Genomic DNA, 14,631 nt, shown 5'->3' with positions numbered 1-14,631 from the left:
AGTTCATAGTCTATATTTTATAGTTACACTCTTTTAAGCTGTAAAGCATTATTATAAAACAAAAAATATTAACAATGTTTGTCTCAGAGACTCACTATTCCCTTTATGCTAGGAGGCTCACCACACTTTCCTCCGGTCTGAACACCAACCTTTAATTAAATGTATGTCTGCAATGTCTATTCCTCATATACCATTCCAGATGTCTATCCATTGAGAAGGGGTCCCTGGGCCGTCTTGCGGTTGATGTCCGAGTCACTTTCCTGCTTTTACTGGGCAGTAAGCCAAATAAATGATCTAAAGCATTCAAAGTAGACATCAAAATTAATAAATTTTATTCATATGAAATTCAGGATCATGCACCCTGTTTTATGAAGCATGAGTGCTGTCAACAAACTAGAGGAGATTTTTTTTAAAATAAAGTCATCCCCCTGTCAATTTACTCAACACCATTGTCTCCAGACAGGGAGACAGCTTCCTTCAGACAAAGCAGAGCGAGTATGGCATAATCATTTGAAAGATTTGAGCTAAAATGTAGCTTATTGCAGAGCAAGTTATTTTCCAAACCCCTAGACCCACAAACTTTCTCTGGTGAGTTAAAATGACATTAAATTCCATGCATATGTGTGCAGCCCACAAAAACACCAAAGGACAATGAACTTAGCACCAGCTCAGAATTCCAATCACACTGAGAAGCTGTGACTCACAGTTTCTTCCCATCAAGGTCAGTACCTAATGTGTAGACACCCAAGTTCCTCACCCCCAGGAAGAAAACGTTCCTCTCTAATTCTCTGCTTTCCATCAACACCTTCAGCCTAGCATCACATTAGGATCAGTTTTGACCATTCGTCTGTCCTGCTGGGCTGCAAGCTAGTTGAAAACAGAAACTGTCTTGTTACCAGTTTTATCACCAAGAGCTGCTGTATCATAGGTGATCAATTTGTTGGATTGAATAAAAGATCTAGTTCATTTTTGTTTAGGAGGGTTTAAGGAGACATTTCACATTACTTTTCCCATTACATTCTTGTGATTACACCCAGACGGTCAAATTTAATGAAATGCTGAAAATGGAAATACTGTGGCAGGTCATAATAAATGCCAGTTCAGGAATGCCTTAAAAGTGTGTTTCTCTAATACAATGCAGTATTGTGCTCTTTCCAAGGGCCATAACTTACCCAACTCATTTTGACAGACTCTAATGAACCAAATATCATGTATGACAATATCCATTACCTGTGCTCGCTGCAGTTTGACAGCAATTGCATCCAGAGAAACACTGTATCCTAAGCTGGCTGTTTCTAAAGAAACATACCCCTTTCACACAAAGAAAGATAAACAGGAATGCATGATGATCTGATGAAAATCCAATCTGATTTAAGAAGTAGAAAGATAACATAGCACAAATGAGGAAAATTCAATAAATTCCATGAAATGCCAATGGAAAAAAAATACCAGCTTTCTGGAATATGATCAACTGGTTAAAACAGAGCTGAACATTGTTTACATAGCTTCTAATATAGTTCTACAGCATTTCCTGTAATTTATACTTACTATTAAGGATAAAATCTACAACCTTGGTATATATTATTGCCCATTATTCAAACGGAACAGAGTTTTCTTAGAAAATCCATTTTTAAGGAAGAACATGGATCCCAACACGTTCCTTTAATTTCCACTTTTACACATATGTTCTGATCTGATAAAGGAAGCATCTGTTAGATGGATGAAATATACAGAGATGACTCATTATCTGACACCATTACGGAAATGAGTAATTTTCCAGATAAAGAAGGATGCCCTCCAGAGTAGCATTTTTAGCTTAACTCTTTTAAAATGGAAAGCATACATTGAAGTCTTTAAATTAGGGACCTAGAAAATAAACTTGACAACTTCTTGATGCTCAGCATCATTCCAGAGAACATGACATAGATACACTACCATGTGTAAAATAAATAGCTATGGGAACCTGCTGCATAACACAGGGAGCTCAGCTCCATGTTTTGTGATAACCTAGAGGGGTGGGATGGGAGGTGGGAGGCAGGCTCAATAGAGAGGGAATATATGTATATACATCGCTGATTTCACTTTGTTGTACAGCAAAAACTAACACAACATTGTAAAACATTTATACTCTAATAATAAAATTTTTAAAACAAATAAATAAAAAGCTAACTGCTCCCAAGCACTAAGCTTTTGAGTCCTCAAGGATGGTTTTGGCTTTGTTGTGAAACTGAGCTATGGTCCCTCAAACCCCAATCTCCACCCCACATGCTGCCCTAATTCTTGCCCCTTTGCCACACAGAGTGATCCAGCACCACTCCAAGGAGGATTCTCCAGCCTCAGTCCTCTGTTCAACACTCCAGGCTATGGATGGTATTTCAAATTCAGCTCTGCAGGCTTTATTCCTGGAGTTCCCACCTGGACAATTTATCAGTTTGGAACCTCCTTCCCACGTGACTCAGTCGTAAAGAATCTACCTGCCAACGCAGGAAATGCAAGAGATGCAGGTTCTATTTCTGGGTTGGGAAGATCCTCTGGAGAAGGAAATGCCAACCCACTCCAGTATTCTTGCCTGGAGAATCCCATGGACAGAGGAGCCTGGCGGGCTATAGTCCATAGGGTTGCAAAGAGTCGGACACAACTGAGCGACTGAACACAGCACATTTAAGACAAGAGAGGTGACCAGTACTCCTGGTCTTATCACTAGTGCCTTCTCTGGGTAATTAGTACCCATAAGTGACCTAGCACCTTCTAAAATGTTCCATATCATTTTTAAACATCAGATTTTTAATGTCAGTTTTATTGGGTTGGCTTAAGAGTTCATTCAGGTTTTTCCACAAAATGTTACAGAAAAACCCAAACAAACTTTTTGGCCAATTGAATATCCATGGTGTTATCCATCTTGTAAAGAAAAAAGTTAGGATCTACAGGTCAGCTACCACACCTCTAGATTACCTGCTCTTTGACAATTCTGTCCCTCTGAAATTAATGCAAAAAGCCTAGTCCTGGGTGGTCTTTTTCAATTTGAGATCCAGAGAAGTACAGTATTTTTGAATTTTTTATGCTGAGTTTCCATTGCTGACATAATCTGAAAAATTAATCTAAGCATGTTATGGCTCAGCTGAGGGGTGGTGGGGGTGGGGGGACATCTGACAGCCAAACGGTGCCCCTGTTCCCTTTTGTATTTATGTTGCTGATTGTTTTCAAGTTGATGGATCACCCAAAGTGATGGGTTTTACTTTCAAGGAAATCTTTCCCAAACCAGACTGCAAGTTCTCAGGTTTTGAGCATTACTGCAAGGGAACATTTCCAGAAAGTCCTCTTCCCAAGGTCAAACATGTCCAGCATCAATTTTTAATACCCTTTTCATCACAAAATTATCCTATTAAATGATTTAACATGAACAACTTTAATGAGTATTGCAAATTACTGCTTCAAACTAACACTTTATTGATAAGCATTTGTATCAATAGATAGATATTCATGTTCACGTTACAGTATGAATTTCACCCAAATGTAGGGTGAAAGGAATCAATGCGTGTGGGTTTATGTAAGGGAAATTGAACACGTGCACATAAACATCTCCCAAGGCTGAATCCTGCAGACATCTGTGCTCTATAAAGTGGAAAAAAGGAAAAGGTTTCCATAGGAAAATAAAGTTTCTCCATAAAAGACAAAAGTAAAGGTGAGGTCTTCTGCCTTATTAGTGAAGTTCTTTAAAGAAAGACAAGAAAAGAAATGACGCACAAGGCATAGAACTTGGTGGTCGCTTATTCAGTGTGAGTCTTGAATATATTCATTCCCTAATCTTTTCCATTTATTAAAACTGCCCCCACCCTTCAAAGTATTCCAGTATTGCTAGCCACTCTCCCTGAGTGACCCTTCCTCACTATTTAGAAAGAATATTTATCATGTTTTAATGATCAAAGTATTGTACAGTCATCTGTAGAAAGCCTAGAGAATATACTTAAAAGAAAATTTTAAACATCCATAATTCTGCAGTCCAAAGATAACCACTGTTAACAGCTTGGGGTATTTCTTGGTGTTTTTCTTTCTGTCCACATATGAAAAAAACTGGAGACTTCTATGATTTTGTGACCCAATCTTACAATCTATGGATACAATGTTAATGTTTCCCATGTTATTTTGAAAGTGCACATATAATAAAAAGTTTGTAATCGTCCATGTTAGAAATCCCATAATTTATTCAACCATTTCCTTATGGTTTAATATTTAAATTGTTCCTGGTTGTCACATATTATGAATAATGATGAGATCAATGTAATTTTGCATAAAACTTAAAAAAAAACTTAAAATATTCCCTTGACTAATTCCCAGAAAAGACATAAGTTGGCTAAAAGTAAACATATTTTTAAGGCTCCGAATAAAGATTACAAAACTGCTTATCAAAAAGCACTGCACGTTTTATTATTCAATAGCATCACAGCCTAACCTTTTGTGTCACGATTGCCAGCGCAAGGTTTTCATAGTTTTCCTTTTTTAAAGTAAAGTTGGGGGGAATGTTATTTGGTCATTGCTTGGATTTACATTTTATTGATTACAAGTAAAATGGGGTTTTTCCACATGAGTTAACAGGTTTTTTGCTTTCCTTTTAGAAGAATAAATTATTTTCCTTTACTATTTTCTTTACTTTTTCTTACCAAGTATTTTACACAGCATTTTAACATAATTTGTATATTTTATTTTCCTTTAACTTTTCATTTGAATGATTTTCAGTAAATACACATTTTTAAGCCTTCCTAATAGTCAAACCTACCAATACACTCTATTTTCCATTCATTCTAAGTTTCTCCATTAGAAATTTGAGAAACATTTACTTTTACCGTCTTATTATATTTTTATGGTTTAATTTTTATTTAACTCTTCAATCCATATGGAATTTATTTTGGCATATGGAAAAGACTTTAAATTAACTTTCTCTAAATAGTTAACTGACTGTTCTATACCACATGTTGAATATAATAAATGTGTACATTTACTGAAAGTATTTGAGACTATAAGTTTACCTCTCAGTATAGATTGTAGTTAATTATGATTTTTTGATACAGTATTCTCTTTTTGGTTATTTCCTACAAAGTGTGTAATTATATTTCTCATGTCCTCTTTGGCCAATAATTGCTTTAGGAGAACATTTTTAAATGTCCAAGAGTTTATACTTTTTGTCTTAAAAACATCTTGTCTTAATGTTTATTTGGATTATTTAGATTCAGAGAACTTGGGCTACATTCATCTCCATATGCTAATTTTTCTACATTTGCATTTCCTAAATTCTAATATGCTGCTTCTCACTTTTTTAAAAGATCAGAATGCAATATAATTAACACATATATTAGCGATATTTGTGGATTTTCTTCACAAAATCTTTTAGTAAATCAAAAGTGACTTATAGCATTTATTTAATTTCTTCTTCTCTTCCACTCAATCTCTTCTGTCATTTGTGAGTATATATGAATAAGTTAGCTCTCTGAGATCTGTATAACATAGCTACCATCTTCTTCTCATCAATTTTATTACCCTGTCCTTTTCCTCTGTTACTAAGTTTCTGAAATTTATTTTCATAATTTGATTTTCTGTGAAACCAGAATGCTTAATACTGACTACATCTTGATTTCTTTGAAACTGTGTGTGTGTATTTGCTCACCCACTCTTTGCGGCCCCATGGACTGTAGCCTGCCAGGCTCCTCTGTCCATGGGATTCTCCAGGCAAGAATACTGGAATGGGTGCCATTTCCTACTCAAGGAGATCTTCCCAACCCAGAGATCAAACCGACATCAATGAACAAGGATTTTGGGAGAGGGGAGGAAGCAGAGGAGGATGTTCTAAGCAACTGGGACAATTTGTGTAAAGACACAGATGGAGAAGAGCCACATGAATAGACACACAAAAGCTTCATTTAACCAGACTTAGACTTCCCTGGTGGTCCAGGGGTTAAGAATCCACCTGCCAATGCAGAGGACAGGGGTTCGATCCCTAGTCAAGGAACTAAGATCCCACCTGCCACAGGGCAACTAAGCCCATGAGCAGCAACTACTGAGCCTGAGAGATACAACTAAGACTTGACACAGCCAAATAAATAAATAATTTTTTTTTAAGTTTTGGCTTTTTTTCCCAAACTTATTTATTTTTAATCAAAGGAAAATTGCTTCACAATATGGTACTGGCCTCTGCCATACATCAACATGAGTCAGCCATAGGTATACATGTGTCCCCTCCACCTTTAACTTCCCTCCCACTTCCCACCCCTTCCCACCCATATAGGTGGTTATAGAACCCTGGTTTGAGTTCCCTGAGTCATACAGTGAATTCCCAATGGTTATCTATTTTACACATGGTATATGCTTCCATGTTATTCTCTCGAAAAACCCAGGCCTGGAAATTTATTGGAAGACAATGCCAAGAGAATGTCCAGATGGGACACCCCTAAGAGCTACACTCTTGTTCCCCACTGGCTCTTAGAATGACCCACCAAGCACAGTAGCCAGGAGCACCTCAAGCTCAGGTCCACTGATCTCAACTCCAGCCCAACAGTGCACAGAAATGTCCGGGTTGGAAAGCTGAGTGACCACCTGTCCCAGTTTGCCTGGATGATTTCAGCCCCAAGAAAAGTGGGACAGTTGGTCACCCTACGAAAGTGGACGTGAGACTTATATTAAAAGTATCATAAAAGGTTAGATAGAAAATAACACTAGAGACAATTTTAAAGATATTTATGATTTCTTTATTTGGCTGTGCTGGGTCTTAGTTGTGGCATGTGGGATATTAGTTCCCTAACCAGCAATTGACCCCATGTCCCCTGCGTTGACAACATGGAGTCTTAGCTGCTGGACCACCAGGGAAATCTCTGTGGACACTTTCAAGGTACTTTTCCAACTGGTCTCGGGCATCCACGTGCCAGAACCACCCGCCTCCCACCTGAACAGCCCTCAAGAGGCCTCTGCTGCCCAAAGTGCACATCCAAGAAATACTGTCCAGAGTGACACAGTCTCAAGCATGAGCAGACAAAAGCATCCACAGAATGACCCAAACCTCCCAGAGCCTTAGCCCCACAAGAACCTCTTTGCAAGCCATGCCTGTACTTTTGTGCTGTAGGCCAGGACTTGCCCAACCAAAAACAACATTTCCAAACTCCAAATCAGCCAATCAAAACATAATGCTTAAAATCCCTCATGATAGGGTATAAATTCCACTATTGCCTGGACATCTAGCCCTTCCAAATTCAGCTTGCATAGAGTCAGCAAAGTCTTTTCTGGCCTGACATGGCTCTCTCACCCAGCCAGCGAATCCACTCACCTTTGTCTTACAGCTCTCTCCGTCTCTATTCTTCCTCCCTGACAAGAGAAAGAAATAATATGCTTCCATCCAGTCTTCTACCTGCCACTTACTCCCCATCCTCATAGCAAGCCCGAAAGGCCAGCTTCCTGGCCCTAGCCTTGCCTTGGTCCAAGACAGCAGACACCACTAAAATCCACTCACATTGTTATGCCTGAGGTGGAAGAGACCACAGCAGATTGTGAACACTGACATTCATTTAAAAGAAACTTATATTTTGTAGCAGAGAAGAGGGGCCCAATGGCTTTCGCGCGCGCGCGCTTGTGTGTGTGTCCCAGTAAAGTTTTATTTACAAAAACTTAAGGCTCAGATGGTAAAGCGTCTGTCTGCAACGCAGGAGACCCGGGTTCGATCCCTGGGTTGGGAAGATCCCCCGGAGAAGGAAATGGCAGCCCACCGCGGAGCCTGGTAGGCTACCGTCCATGGGGTCGCTAAGAGTCAGACACGACTGAGCGACTTCCCTTTCAAGAGTGGGGCAGGTTTTGACCTGTAGGCAGTACTTTGTAAGCTACTGATTTAAGTGATTTATTCAAGGTCATAGGTCTGATGAGTATCAGAATTTGGATAGAATTCAGATCTCCTGATTTCCAATGTGTTTTTCCATTCCGCTATGTTGTTGCCTTTATAATTTCTTTTGCATTCATCACACACTACCTTGTTTTATTATTAATCTTATATGGCTACTTATGATCTTTTAGTAGCCCAAGAGGCAATGGACATCCAAGGATTGAGGGTGACACAGTAGAGCGATTAGAAGTAATCTAGTCTCAAAGTGCTTGAAGACCTAGTACATCCTGAGCAGGGACAGGTCAGACCTCAGACAGAAGAGAAATCTAGGCACAGGCAGCAAGGGCTGCATTGGGAACTGTTTGGAACTTCAACAGCTTGTATCTACCATTTAACTCACCTGATTAACGTAATTTAAAAAATTACCCAGTACCCCAAAAATGAGTCAAAGAAGACAGCATTAGAAGAGGAAAATGTCTGCATGGTTCAAAAGCTCCACTGACTCTCCATTAACCAATCTTTTTCTTTAATGCTTGAGAATGAGCTGATGTGCAAAAAAACTCCATGATAATAAAATTCAGAGTGCACGTATACCAAAGTGGAATCAGAGCAGCACGTATGGCTACGTGTGCAGTATTCATGTATCTGCAATGTGCCTGAATTGGGAATCAAGTACAAGTCATTCCAATTAATGTGTTCCTATCTTCTAGCATCGATCTAATGAGAAAGCAAGCTCATGGTCTAACTCTTTGGAATACTGCAGGAGCCTAACTACATTTGACCAAGATTACTCACTAACAAAGGAATGAACTATTCAAACTCAAATGGCTCGCTGCTTAAAAACATTATACACACAGGCCAGAAACAACAAAGAAAACTCTCCTATGCAGAGAACATGTGAGCTGCCCATTTAGATCCCTAGAGACACTGGCAATGTCCTATAGGTTCAAGGGTCGTGTCCATCTCCCTTCATGAGAAACTTCAGAAGCTGGTATATACTTCCCAAGTTAAAAACTATTATATTAATAACTTGGGAACATCAAGTGATATTTCTGAGGCCTGCCAACAGTTTAACCACAATGAAGCTCCTGGCCAAGATATTCATGAAAAGTTCAGAAGAAGTTACTTTGAGAAAGATGGACTCCCAGCAAACAGATTTCTTGTCCTTAGGAAGAATACATAAATCAATACTCAAACAAGCAAAATGAAAATTCAGTTTGTTCATAATCATTGAGGAAAAAAGACATTTAGAAGTTTAGAAAGAAGACTCCACTAAGAGTTCATTATTAACATGTTATTGTTACGATGCATATTAAAAATTCATTCAAACATTGCTCTCATACTTTTCCTTCCCGCAGATTAGATGTAAAAAATGTCTTAACTGAGCTGCAGGGCAAAAAACAGATACTTGGCTTTGCTACTTCTTGGCTGTGTGATCTTGGGTAAGACACTGTTCCTCTCTGGAGCTCCACTTCCTCACCTGAAAAAACAGAATCCCTAAACTTCCTTCCAACTCTGTCATTCTATAATCCCAGGGCCACACATCCTCTCTGCTGATGGAAATAGTAAAGAAAATACAAACTGAAGTAGCATTTTGCGACAAGAAATCATACAAGTAAGCAAAGAGTTAACTTGATTCCAATGATGACGTTATTCTGATTTTTGACAAACAGAGAATTTTACAATCATAGAGTTTTACAGATGTAGAATGATCCAACTCTGAATTTGACTTCAGGAAAGGAAAAGAAATTCTTGAAAATAATGCTGTCTAAGGTGAGAGGGGGTATGGAGGAAGGAGATGCTAGAAGTCAGACTTTAAGAGCTAAAAGGAGGAGGAAAAAGCAGCAGGAGAAAAGCAGAATTTGGAAATCAAGTAGTCACTGAAAGCAATGGTAGATGAGAGCATAGGTGACAGTGATTTTAACTTGAAAAAAAATCTTGAATCCACTTAAATGTGGGCAGAAAGAGACAAAATAAATACCAGATCCGTCAGTGACAGATGGTGACAGGAAAGAAGAGACGTTGGGTATAAACAGTATAAAAGGATCTCTGCAGGGGTCTTCTCTGGCTGTCCAGTGGTTAGGACTCCATGCTTCCAATGCAGGGGGTTCAGGTTCTATCCCTGGTGGGGAAGCTAAGATCCCACATGCCTTGAAGCCACAAAACCAACAAAATATAAAGGGCCTCTGCAACACAAAATCTAGGTGGTTCTCTCCCAAATGTCCATAAGCTTACATTAAAACTTACCCTAGGTTAATTAAGCTTCAATACTTTGGCCACCTGATGCCAAGAGCCAAAACACTGGAAAAGACCCTGGTGCTGGGGAAAATTGTGGGCAGGAGGAGAAGGGGGCGAGAGAGGATGAGATGGTGGGGTGGCATCACCGCCTTGATGGACATGAGTCTGAGCAAACTCCAGGAGACAGTGAAGGACAGGGAAGCCTGACGTGCTGCAGTCCATGAGGTTACAAAGAGTCAGACATGACTCAGCAACTGAACAACAAATAGTTAATTCCAAATTCTCAAGGAGTTAAGAATGAGCTCATGAAGCAGCTCATGAATTTGAAATTATTCCCTTGGGTCTGCTAAGGTCTCCAAAGCCCTGTTCACTGTAATAGTGGGGGTGATTTAGCTGCTAAGTGGTGTCCAACTCTTACAACTCCATGGGCCATAGGCCACCAGGCTCCTCTGTCCATGGGATTTCCCAGGCAAGAATACTGCAGTAGGTTGTCATTTTCTTCTCCAGGGGATCTTCCCAACCCAGGGATCAAACTGAGGTCTTCTGCACTGCAGGCAAATTCTTTACTGATTGACCCACCAGGGAAGCCCACTGTAACAGTGGAATTGGGATTTTTAGGAAAAGAGATAATTTTTGACGTGATTCTTCCAAGAGAAGCAGCTGGGTGTATCTCAGAGTGGGAGAGCCTAAAGTTTAGAATATAAGTTTCAGTTTTTTTCACATAACCATCTGGGTGTCCTTGAGTAAGTCATTTGTATGTTCAGAGTGTCTGTTTCCTTGACTCTTGAAATGCGGCATTTGAGAAAAGGCTCCACCAGCTATAAAATCCTATGATTCTCTAAGTAATAGTTTACTGCATCGCTGGCATGACTGCCTTGATCATCAGCATGATCCAATTAACATTCTGCAATGTAGAATATTTCTGTAGTTTTGAAAAGTAGACTATTTAGGACAGGAAGGAGTTTGGAACATGAAATACAGTCACTGTTTTTCAAAACAAATGAGGGGGCTTCCCTGGTGGCTCAATAGTAAAGAATCCGCCTGCCAATGCAGGAGACATGGGTTCCATCCCTGGTTCAGGAAGATCCCACATGCCACGGGGCAACTAAGCCCGTGCGCCACAACTGCTGAGCCAGAGCCCTAGAGCCCAGTGCTCTGCAACAAGAAGCCACCGCAATGAGAAGGCTGTGTACCGCACCTAGAGAGCAGCCCCTGCTCATGGCAACTAAAGAAAAGCCCGCACACCAACAAATACCCAGCACAGCCAAAAATATTCCTTCTTTAAAAAAATGAGGACTCTGAGGTCCAAAGATGCTGAATGACTTTGTTAAATTACAAGCCAATCAGTGGCAGAAGCAAGACAAAGGCTGCCTGACTAGTCCTGCCTGCACCAAAATGCATGGCTACCAGTTGGCTTCAGGATGGCATACTTCACTAGAAGCTGCCCCAGGCCCCTTATAACCCATAGTGCGCTTTTTATGTGACTCATTAAACACAGCCTACATCACAGCTGGGCTTTACTGGCCTCGGGGTCTTAGTTTTCCAGACATCTAATCCAGGGGACATTGGAAGAGTGACCTGAAGGTCGTCATGAATACACCAGAATCAACTACTTTAAAAAGTCCTACAGGGTCATCGAAGACAGCAAGTATCTACACATGGTCTGCCCACTTCCCATTTTATCAAATGAGTATTCGACAGGCGGAAGCTCCTGGTGAATCCAGTCCTGATCCGCAACTTCAGGAACCAGACAGCAGCCTCCACAGCATAAGCACTTTGTCACTCTGGCTTCAGGCTGCTGGGACAGTGGGATGGCTGCCCTGAAAACCTCTGAGAGATGACCTGGGGATTTCTGTGTAGGAGCAATGCTGCCTGCATCGCAATATGCTGCCACCTGCTCCGAGATGAGACAGGTGGTTGCAGCTAGCACAAGGTACAGACGTTAAAACCTGAACTACAGTGGATCCAGCAACCTGGTTGTATCTCTCAGATATCATAATGTGGGAAAGAAGTTGAACACAGATGAGTGTGTGCTGTATGATCCCATCAAAACTGGGTCATTTGTAGAGACGTGGATGGACCTAGAGTCTGTCATACAGAGTGAAGTTATAAGTCAGAAAGAGAAAAACAAATATTGTATATTAACATATACATCTAGAAAAATGGGATGGATAAACCTCTTTGCAGGGCAAGAATAGAGACAGAGACATGGAGAACAAACAAATGGACATCAAGTAGGAAAAGAGGAGTGTGAAATAAATTGATAGATTGGGATTGACATACATATACTATTGATACTACATATAAAATAGATAACTAATGAGAACCTACTGTTTAGCACAGGGAACTGCACTCAGTGCTCTCTAGTGACCTAAATGGGAAGGAAATCCAAAAAAGAGGGAGTATACGTATATGTAGCGCTTCCCTGGTGGCTCAGTGGCCAAGAATCCACCTGCAATGCTGGAGACGCAGGAGACTCAGGTTCAATCCCTGGGTCAGGAAGCTCCCCTGGAGGAGGGCATGGCACCCCACTCCAGTATTCTTGCCTGGAGAATGCCATGGACAGAGGAGTCTGGTGGGCTACTGTCCACGGGGTCGCAAAGAGTCGGACACGACTGACACAACTGAGCATGAATGCACGTGTGTACATATGACTGATTCACTTTGCTCTACAGCGTAAACTAACAACATTGTAAGGCAATTACATCCCAATTCAAAAAAAAACAGAAAAAATAAAATAAAAACCAAAATGAATCTATAACAGTGATAGAAGTCAGACTAGTGATTACTTCCTGGGTGACAGATATTGACCAGAAGGGGTCCATGGAGCTTCCTAGGGTGGGGGAATGTTTAATTGCTGGATCTGGGTGGTAGTTACACAGGCATAAAGATATTTAAAAACTGGTCAACTTCTACACTTCAGATATGGGTGTCATTTACTATATGTATGTTATACTTTTAATAAACAATTAATTTAACATATTGTATGCAGATCCTTGATATGAATGGAGAGTATGCTTCTTCCTTTTCTTTTCCATAAGAGTATCTGAGATTCTCCGAATTGAATCTTCACAAATAATATTACTAGCAATAACAATAGCTACATGAAGTACTTTTATGCATCAGAACCTGTGCAGACAGACATAGGAATTACCTGAATTATCTCCTTTAATTCTTAAAACATTTCCATGAGGTTGACCAACAGCATCATATATCTCACAGATGACAAAACTAAGGCATAGAGAAGTGAAGTAATTTGTCCAAAGTCACATAGCAAGTAAAATATCAGAATTGAAATTCAAACCCAAAGCAGTCTGACTCCTGAGTCTATGTTCTTAACTTTTCGTCACATTTGATGGTATGTTGCAGGAAGGGGGATGTTTTCAAACTGAGGAATATTTTATCTAACTTTTCTCTGATATTACAGGGCAGTTTTCACACTCAGCATGAAGAGGAAAGAGGATCCAGGCTTGGGCTGATAGGTTAACAATTCTCTAGTTGATTACATTCTTGAGATTCATTCAACAGATAACACCTCGTTTGGTACAAATGCCTTTTTTTTGCCTTTAATAGCAGAGGGTAGGTGCTATTATTGGCTTGTTATAGTTTGACTTTGTTCCTTCAGTGAAAAGAAACACAGGGGAAGCAACACAGAATGTTTTCACAGGCTATCCACTGGGCCCTCCAGAACACTGTGTCCTAGGACAGAATTTCCACCGCGTGCCACATGCTTTTAAGGTCTGCCTTAGGCTTTTTGGAAAGACTGAAGGGGCTTACTTTCCTCTTCAGATAGCTTTTATATTGTTATGACATTAAATATAATTTATCTGTAGGAGCTGGAGAAGGCATTAACTACTCTTTAATTAAAAAACACAAAGCTCGTGATTTTCCAGACATCCTCTTCTAGCCTTTACTGGCTCCTCGATTAGTTTCTCTGAAGCTTTCCTATGAAAACCTATTAAATCATTAATTCCTCGATTAAAAGGAGACATAAATCATAGCTGAAGCTCCAACACTTTGGCCACCTGACACGAAGAGCTGACTCACTGGGAAAGACTGAGGGCAGGAGAAGAAGGGGGTGACAGAGGATGAGATGGTTGGATGGCATCACTGACTCAGTGGACATAAGTTTCAGCAAACTCCAGGAGACAGTGAAAGACAGGGAAGCCTGGTGTGCTGCAGTCCATGGGGTTGCAAAGAGTAAGTCACGATTTAGTGACTGAACAACAACAAATCATAGAGCCTCTAAAAATCCATCCAGGAGAAAGGGCAGAAAGCAACTTGATGGTTTAGCCCCTCTTAGCAACCAGGCCCAAAGCGTTAACTGAGGTCTATATTATGAAAATGACTTCCCAGGTGGATCAGTGGTAAATAATCCGCCTGCCAATGCAGGAGACGCGGGTTCAATCCCTGTGTCAGAAAGATGCCCTGGAGAAGGAAATGGCAACCCACTCCAGCGTTCTTGCCTGGGAAATCCCCATGGATAGAGGAGCCTGGGGGGCTACAGTCCGAAGGGCCACAAGAGAGTCGGACATGAC

General features: G+C 40.4%; 1 protein-coding gene across 12 annotated transcripts in view; it reads right to left on the bottom strand.

Annotated features, from left to right (window-relative positions):
* Positions 1–14,631, bottom strand: part of ADAMTSL3 (ADAMTS like 3) — a 379,251-nt gene that overhangs the window by 299,425 nt on the left and 65,195 nt on the right. The window lies entirely within an intron of this gene.

The sequence above is a fragment of the Bubalus bubalis genome, chromosome 20 (assembly GCF_019923935.1).
Source record: "Bubalus bubalis isolate 160015118507 breed Murrah chromosome 20, NDDB_SH_1, whole genome shotgun sequence".
In the NCBI taxonomy this organism is placed as follows: domain Eukaryota; kingdom Metazoa; phylum Chordata; class Mammalia; order Artiodactyla; family Bovidae; genus Bubalus; species Bubalus bubalis.
The sequence above is the reverse complement of the archived record's forward strand: the minus strand, read 5'-3'. Positions and strand labels throughout refer to the sequence as shown.